We start from the raw sequence: 9012 nt of genomic DNA, 5'->3' as shown, positions 1-9012 counted from the left end.
CCCTAGGCCACTCCAGTTTGAATTCAGGCTCACAGGCAGGTATTCCTTGGTGGTAACCCTGCTTAGGGAACCACACCAGACTGAGATCCAGGAGAACCTTCCAGACCTGGTGTAGAAAGCAGGCGAACACATGCTCGCGCTTTATGGAAAGTCCCACTGAGCCCAACTCATGGTTTACCCCGGCTGTGCCATCCTGGTCAGTCCAAATAAGAGGTAAGGGTACCCTAGAAAGAAAACAAGGCCCCTCGAGGATCTCTGCAGCTGTCCGCATGAATGGATACTTCCCAAATTTTCCATTATTCTCCCTTTTTTAATCATGATTGACAAAAGTTGATGCCCCTCCTGGCAGCCCTGGAGAAAGGGGGTCGAGGTCAGAATATATTTTGAGGAAGAGTCTAAAGGCTTTGGGGTTGGACTCTGGCAGCCGGGAAAGAAAGGGGAACTTGGAGAGAATTTAAGTGGTTAATTCCCGCCTGAGTGTCCATGGGCCGTGACAGCAAAGAGCGTCATGCAGCTCTGAAGACCTTGGATGTCACTCTAAGGACAAAAGAGCACTAAGAGACTCAAGGCAAAAGAGCACTAAGCAAGGTTTTTGGGCAGGAGAATGACAAGATCAGATATGAGGCTTGTGAATTTTCAAGGAAGAGAATAAAGGTTATAGACAATTAGAAAGCTTAGAGCAGCCCTACATCGAAAAGATGGTGGTGTTCAATTTCCGCCACTATAGCAAACCACCTCAGACTGAGTGCTTTGCAAACAACAAAGATTTATTTCTCACAGTTCTAGATGCTGAAATCCAAGATAAGGCACTGGCAGATTCCGTCTGTGGAGGGTTTGTCTCTGCTTCCAAGGTGGCGCCTTATTGCTGTGCCCTCCTGAGAGATGACACTGTGTCCCCACGTGGCAGAAGGGACAGGCAGCTCTGTGAAGCCTCTTTCATCTGGGCCTTAATCCCACTCATGAGGATGGAGCTCTGGTGACTTAGCCACTTCCCCCAAAGGCCCCCTTTCTCAGTACCACCACAATGGGACTAAGTTTTGACATGAATTTTGGAAGGGATGGCATTGAAAAGCACATGGGCAGTCATCGAGTTGTAAGCTTTCTGTGGATACAGTTTGCTATACATAGGTTACACTTCAATAAAGTCAAATTAAAACAAAACAAAACTATGATGACCTGAGTTAAGGGGTCCCCAGCTCCTGGACACTCTCTAGGAGGACCTCCAGGGTACAGCTGGGAGAGCCGGGCGCCCCGCCTCACAAGTGCGTGAGATTTCAGAGTTGGAAGGGGCCTCAGAGGCCCACTCATCACTGTCCCAGCAGGAAGCAGAACTCTGCTCAAGTAGCTGGACTGAAGAGACCTTAATGAGGAAGAACTATTCACAGAGGGCTGCACAGGATTAAAGAAACTGAGAAAAATGCTGGGAAACCCAGAGCCCGCAAAGTGCCGGAAACCACCCCTGAGCCTCAAGGAGCAACGCTGGGACCCAGGGAGGGCCCGGGCAGTGGGAAAGGCTGCTTGGCAGGAGCTGTAGCTAAGCAGAGGGCATCAAAGCAGAGAGGGATCAGGGAAGGAAGCACCAGCCTCACCCTCCTCCCACTCTCCTGTCTCCCACGGGACAGGCCACGCTGGAACCAGCCACAGGGAGCCTGTGGGTCCCTCCCACAGATAAGCCTTCCGGGCAGAGCGGCACAGAGGAGGGGAGACCCTGAACTGCGGAGATGTTCATCTGGAAAAAGATAGCCTCACAGACCTCAATTCCTTCCCCCCACCCCTTTTCTCTCAGAATCCTCAGAAAATGAAGGCAACTTGACCGAGGCTATAGAAGCAAGTCAGGGCAAGGCCAGTAACCCCTGGGCCTTGGGACAAAGGTTCACGGCATCCTGGATCTGCACTGGAGGCAGCCAGGCAGGGACCAGCACATGCTGGAGCCACAGCTGCAGATCTGTGGGAGCCAGAGGAGGGCAGTGGACAAGGGCAGCAGCGAGGCCAGATGGACATCGCAAGACGTTGCAGGCCTGGCCACACCCCAGTGACCATGGCAGCTAATAGACACTCACTGACTCGTCTCCTTGTGATCTGATCCCTGCTCACCCATCCCCATTTCCTCTCTGGAGTCTCCTTAGGGATGGGGACAAGAACCCAGACCTGAAGTTGGTAGGGACAAGAGGAGGGGACCCTGTTTCCCTGGTAGCCGGGCCTGCTCACCATTTCCCTAGAGCTGCTCACTGATCCAGCACAAGATGGTTTAATTGAAGTCATTACAATAAATGGTGCAGAAAAGCAACACCCTTAGTCTACCAGGAGCCTCAGAGACTCGGACAGAGAGCAGGGAGTCCCAAGGGCAGTAATTGCAATTAGATGACAGCTGGTGAGAAGGGGATGAAACTGAGAAGCCAGAAAATCCTGGGTTCAAATAAGTCACCTTGATACCTTCCAAGCATCTGTGTCCTTGTCCAAGAGAACAGGAATATCGTTGCCATCGTGCCACGTCCTGGGCTCTGAGCCTCTCCTGCATCTCCTGCCTCATCCCCCACTGCCTCCTCTCTCCCCTGCACCCTGTAGACTCCTGAAATGCCCCTCTCCCACCTGCCCTGGGTGTTTGTTACTCCCCTCTCAAGATTCAGACCCTGAGTTACCTCCTCCAGGAAGACCTCCCGGCCCCACCTCCTTCCCCGCAGGCCTCTAGCACCCACGAAGTGACATCCATCTGGCACTGAGCCCTGGCTCCCTTGCATGGTTGTTTGAACTCTCCCACAACTTAGCGCCTCCCATAGATACAAAGCAGGAACTGCATCCTCTCTCACTTTCTCATGCCCAAAATTGTAACTGTGATGCAGCAAGGGGCAGAGATGCAGAGCCCAGGATGGGCACAGCCAGACTTACCAGACACCAACGGACAGCATCGCATAGCCCATGCAGTCCTGAGCTCACTCACTTCCCCAGAAGTTAAACGCCACCATCCTGTGACTCTGTCCTGAGTGTGGGACAGAGCCTCCTTGTGCTTGGGCCCAGAAGGTTGTCTGCTCATCTTTATAAACTGGTATCTGATTCAGTAGCAGAAGACAGAGGATTCTGGTTGTGAAATACACAGTTTTAGCATCAAAAGGAATCAAAATGTAGTGAAGGTGGTGTCTCCCTACTCCAAGTCCAAGTCATGCGCCACGCTGCTCCCACCTGGGTGCCTTGGGACGCCCGGTCTCAGACCCCAAGACAATGCTGTCCCATGAGCAGCTGTATCGGTGCTCCAGGCAACAGCGGCTCTGCCCCAAGACATCGCAGGACATCCGGCCCAGTGAGCCTGCAGATGGCTCCAGTTTCAGCCGCCACCTGGCACAGCCATGCTAAAGTAGCAAGAAAGATCCTCCCAGCGGGGCCCAGTCAACCCAGGGGACTCACGTAAGGGACACAGTAAATTCTGGTTTTACACTGGTTTTTTAAAAATGTGGTATAGAAGTGCCTACCATTTTCCTGGCGAGAGGCTGAAGCCCAGAAATGCTCTGAGCCTTCCTGACACACGATGAGTCAGATGCAGACCCCATCCACACCACCAGAGAAGACAGAGGGCGCAGTGGGACAGCGGCAGAGGGAGCTGAATTGTCTAGAAACATCCCAGTTCTGTTTAGGAAGAAAACTATTCCATAAATGTGCTTTTTTTTTTTTTTTCAAAGAGCATCTTATGCCTTCCTAGAGTTTACAGAGTTAATTGTTCTTATTTCAACTTTGGGTTCGTTTTATTTTTCCTTCCCCCTGGAGATAGTTAGCCCTGAGCTTACCTGAATACATTTTTCATGGCAAGAAAACAATGGCTTCAAAAGAGAGGAAAGGACAAGCCTACAGGAGGCCCGAAAAAGAAGACCAAGTGACAAAGCAATCCCTCCTGGGGCAACAGTCACATTTCCCGAATGATCTGTCATCAAAAATGCGTGCACTCGTAGGAGAGCACAGAGGAGCAAGGAGCAGCAGAGCAAGCCGCTGCCCCCAGCAGACTGGAGGGCCTTGATCTGAATCAAACCCACGCCCAGGGCAAAAGCCAAGGCCCCTTTCCCAGAGCTGCCACACATACGGAAAAACCACCAGTCCAAAACTGAGGCTTTGTCGGCAGCCCTCAGAATTTAAGTACTTTCTAGAAGCCCTCCCCTCCACATGCCGCGCTGGAGGATGGAGCACTCGGCAACGCAGCATCCCCTGCTAAGGTTAGACTCAGGCCGTGCTGGCCTGGACTTTCACCTCTGAGCTGATGTGAAAAGGATAATCGCCATCCAGGGCCCCAGATCTCCGATTTTTCTGTGAGAAGCCACCATTTTCTGGACATGTGTTCGCCTCTCCTTATGTTTGATCTTCCCAGAAACCCTGTGGGAAGTGTCATCACCTCATTTTAAAGATAAGGAAATTAAATCCTGAAAATACTCACGCCACATAGCAGAGGTGGTATTCAAAGCTGGGCTTGCCTGCTTGCAAAGAGTTGCTCTTTCCCAACTACCGCTGTTATCAGTCATGCATTGCCTTGGTCACACTGTGATAAAATAACCACCAAACCCAACAGTCACACAAGAAGGCGTTTGTGGCTCACATGTCTGAAATGCTTGGCTGTAGATCATGGCTACGCTCACTCTTTGATGAGGATGTCACTGGCCCTCAACAGGGAATCTACTTCCTACGGTAGCTGAGGTCATTAAATGAGATAAGCTCTATGAAACACAGTCAAAAGTATCCTTTCTGCCACTTCAAGTACACAAGCCTGGGGCAGGTGTGAACACATTAACAGAGACGCATGAAGACTTCAGTTCCTGTCTCTACAGTCCAGAAAATTTTACACAAGTCTTAGAGGTGAGCCAGCCCAATCACCAAGACGATAAACAAGAGTTGTTGAAAGAGAATTAATCAAGGGGAGAGAAAAACAATAAGTACATGATGTAATTAAAGTTACCGTTAAAGAACCTACCAAGGAGAGGATGAGTCAGCAGCCGAGTTTAAGCGATGAATCAGGCACAATGTCATGTTTATAGAATTCCTGTCTATTTCAAGAAAGGCTCAAGTCCCAGTTAAAAGAGCACCTTGAGTCTGCAGCGGCAACATCTGGGTGCGAACGCTCCTGTAATTCTAATCCCTTCACCACTGGCAATGGAAGCAGCGCTCTGTGAGGTCTCTTCCCTCAGGGACACACAACTATAGCATTACCCAAGTGTTTTCAAGGGGATTTTTTTTTTTTTGTCTTTATTTTTCCTGGATTAGAAGCACTCTTTTAAGAGGATGTGTTCTCACTGGAGAATATGGCCACCTTAAGCATACATAGAACCAGATACTCAAATCACACGCTCTGCGTCAATTGGGGAAGATTTGGAAGAAAACCCCTACGTGTTAAAGCAGAGTACTCCACGTGGAATCGCAAGGCTAGGTGATGAACTTCTAGAAAGTTCTGAGCCACATAGAGAGGCTGGAGACGGTAGGCCTTAAAGTGCATCTGATCAGCTGTGTGTAGAGATGGGTTTGGTCGGGCAGCACCGTGGAACTCAAGGGACACAGAAAAAAATGGGAGACCAAAGAATAACTGTCCAGAAATGCGGAGGTCTCAGGAACACGGAGCAGCCAGGAGACTACGCAGCATCTTTTCTCCCTACCTTTGCTGAGATGTAACTGACAAAAATCAGACACATTTAAGGTGCACGATGTGGTTTTGTTATGCGTATGCACTGTGAACTGTTTGCCACAATTACGATAACATATCTAACACCTCACATAGTGACTTCCATAAATAAGAACAATCATAATCTACTCTCTTAGTCATTTATCGGGGATCCTCGATTCTTGGCGACTGACTGCTACCAGCCCACACAGCAGGAGGTGAGCAAAGCTTCTTCTATACCTGCAGCCTCTGCCATGGCTCACACAATGGCCTGAGCTCCAGCCCCTGTCAGATCAGCGGCAGCATTGGATTCTCATAGGAGCTCAAACCCTACTGGGAACTGCGCATGCGAGCGATCTAAGTTGTGTGCTCCTCGTAAGAATCTAATGTAATAAAAATTAAAGTGCACAATAAATGAAATACGTACCCCCCACTGGGTCCTTAGAAAAAACATCTTCTTGGAAAATAGTCCCTAGTGCCGAAAAGTTTGGGGACACTGAAGTATTTGATACAGTATTGTCAACTGCTATCATCATGCTGTACATTAACTCTCCAGAACTCATTCGTCCAACAGAACTGAAACTGCATGTCTCTGACCAGCAACCCTGCATCCCTCACCCCCACCCTAGCCCCTGGTGCCAATAACACTATTCTCTGCTTCTAAGGGGAACATCCTTAGATGCTACTGATAAGTGCGATCATACAGTATTTGTTGAGGGAGATTTAAAATTATTTTTACAAAGGAGCTTTCTGTGCAATATGGCACGTAGTCATCGAAACGAGGCTGTGAGTTGAGTCCAATATTAATCATTCTGCCAATATTAATCATTCTATTGGCAGATGAAGAAACTGAGGCTCACATGGCTCTCCAGTTAGGACCAAGGCTACAAATGGAGGGCAGGCTTCCCGGGTGCTCTTTTCCAACTCATGGAGAACCATATGCCAACTTGGCAACTGCATACTGATTTTTTTTTTAATGCAAGAACACTGAAAACTCACTGAGCATTTACCTTGTGCTATGGTATGACTATGTCCCCAAAAAGTTGTGTGTGTCAGAAATTTAAACCTCCAAATTCATATGTCAGTGTTATCTGGAGTCCCCATGGTGGCATTCACGCCTTGATGGTGCCTCCCCCTCACATCCATGCTTTGCCCAGCTAGTGGGAAACACATTTTCTGGCCTGCATTTTGCTCTTCTCTTTTCCTGCCCTGCCACTGCCTCTCATCGACAGAACTCAAGGCAGAGTTCCGAACGCTGTTGGTTGAGGAAACCTGAGCCATCACCCTGAGCTGCTGACAGAATGCCTGATATTTATAGCAATTTAAGAGTCAAGTACCAGGGAAAGTGTATTCTGGACTGTTGCAGAAGTCCTCGGGGGGAAAGAAAACATCTCTATGAAAAATTGTGTGGAATGCTTAACTGATGGAACATCAGACATGAAAGGACAAGCCAAAGGGTTTGCATTCCCGTTAAAAAATAATAACTAAAGGATGGCCGGCCACTGCAGACAACATTCTTCAAATGTTTAGGATGTAGCCCACAGGAGAGGCCCCTTCAATGGCTGCCTTTATAAATTGCCATCCTATCTTATAACTCTTTTATTTATGCATTTATCTATTGATTTACGTCCCATTCTACACAGGATTTGAGGCTGATTGTTTAATTGTGAAGACTATGATAGATTGATTACGTTAATGGCCACATATTTCTTATGTCTTCCTCATATCCTTGCCCTTGGGTAGTGTCCTCCCACACTGACTCCACCTTGGGACCATGATTTGTTTTGGCCAATGGGCCAGTAGCAAGCTCAAAACAATCACAATTTAAAAAAGGATATAGAGGACAGAGTTAAGTATCCCAGCCTAGGCCAGCTATCCTCTGGCCAACCTGCCAGTAATCACAGAGCCCAACCAGGAGCAGCCAGTCTTGGTCTGGGTCCACACTTCCCATAGACCCCTAAGAAATAACAGGTTGTTGTTTAAAGCACCTGGATTGGGGGATTGTTTGTTACATGACAGTAACTAGCTGATACACGGAGCTTATATTTTAAACAAAATGAACAAGCACATATTATGTGCCCTTGCCCAGTCCTGTTGGAGGTTCTGGGACATACAAAAGACTTTTAAGATTTGATCCCTACCTTCTAGGAGCTTCATATTTACAGACACTCCTTGACTTACCATGGGCTTACGTCCAGCTGAACCCATTATAAATTGAAAATATCCTAACTCAGAATGTATTGGATATCCTTAACCTACCAGACATCACAGCTTTTTCTTTTTTGCATAAAATAAGTGCTAACCTCTTATATGAGAAATAAGTATTAGGTAATCGTTTATGACACGTGGTTATTTTTAAGTTCCAGTAAAGTCATGCATCTGAATTATGCTTTCTATCCAGAGCATTATACTCATGCAACATGGTAGGAAGCATTTTTTTTCTTTATGTCCCTTTTTTTGATAAAGCAATGTAGCATCAGAAGCATTTTAGAGTCTTTTTTTTAATTTTATTGAGTTTATTGGTACATTTTAGGGATACAGTACAGTTACATTCATTGTTGGGATCATGTACCTCTACAGCATTTTAGAGTCATTTTCTGCCATGTGAGTATGAGGCACTTTAAAGAAAATAAGTCTAGGAAATTTGGACAGAAGATGATATACAAAACTCAGATACATGCCTGACTTTTCTGCCTATCATTATGGAATCTCTATTCTTATGGCTTGTCCCAAGCACAATATCCCGATCCATGGGATACAGGTAATAAAATAACTTAGAAGTAACATGGTTTGCTCTCGCACACTGTCCAGAGCCGGCAGATTTACGTAAATGTTATTTTTTCCTCTCTTGTAATGTCATGAAGTTACTCAACAGAAGTGCTGCTGGTAGTGTACATAGTCTGAGGAGTCACAGCATGTCCCAAACCCTGGCTAGTGACCCATGGGTGAAGACGGCTGGAACAGTCAATGGAAATTGCATCATGATGATGATAAACTTGTATGTTCATTCTGATCTTGATTCTGAGGAATAAAAAGTTTTCACTGGCTTTCCCCTAATTGTCTAATATGCCTTACATCTGTAAAATGTCTGTAATATCCAAAAAATCCCACATGGCCAGAAAGGACTCAGAGCACAAGCCTTCTGCTTCTCAGACATGAGAAAGTCAGGAAAATGCTCATAAGAGCAATCATGGCCAGGAACATTTCCAAGCAGATAAAGTCCTGGAAGCCTCTGGCCACCTCTTGTACAGTTTGCCATGCCCATGTGTGTGCTTTGCAAAAAAAAAATTTTTTTTTACCAAGAAAGCAAGTGACTACTGCTTGTCTAGACATCGGGAAGAGGTAAACACTTAAACAAAAAGCAGCAAAAGTTACCAATATTACAA

Source organism: Fukomys damarensis, unplaced genomic scaffold, assembly GCF_012274545.1.
Source record: "Fukomys damarensis isolate Sample0158 unplaced genomic scaffold, DMR_v1.0_HiC HiC_scaffold_27, whole genome shotgun sequence".
Classification (NCBI taxonomy): Eukaryota; Metazoa; Chordata; class Mammalia; order Rodentia; family Bathyergidae; genus Fukomys; species Fukomys damarensis.
The sequence above is the reverse complement of the archived record's forward strand: the minus strand, read 5'-3'. Positions refer to the sequence as shown.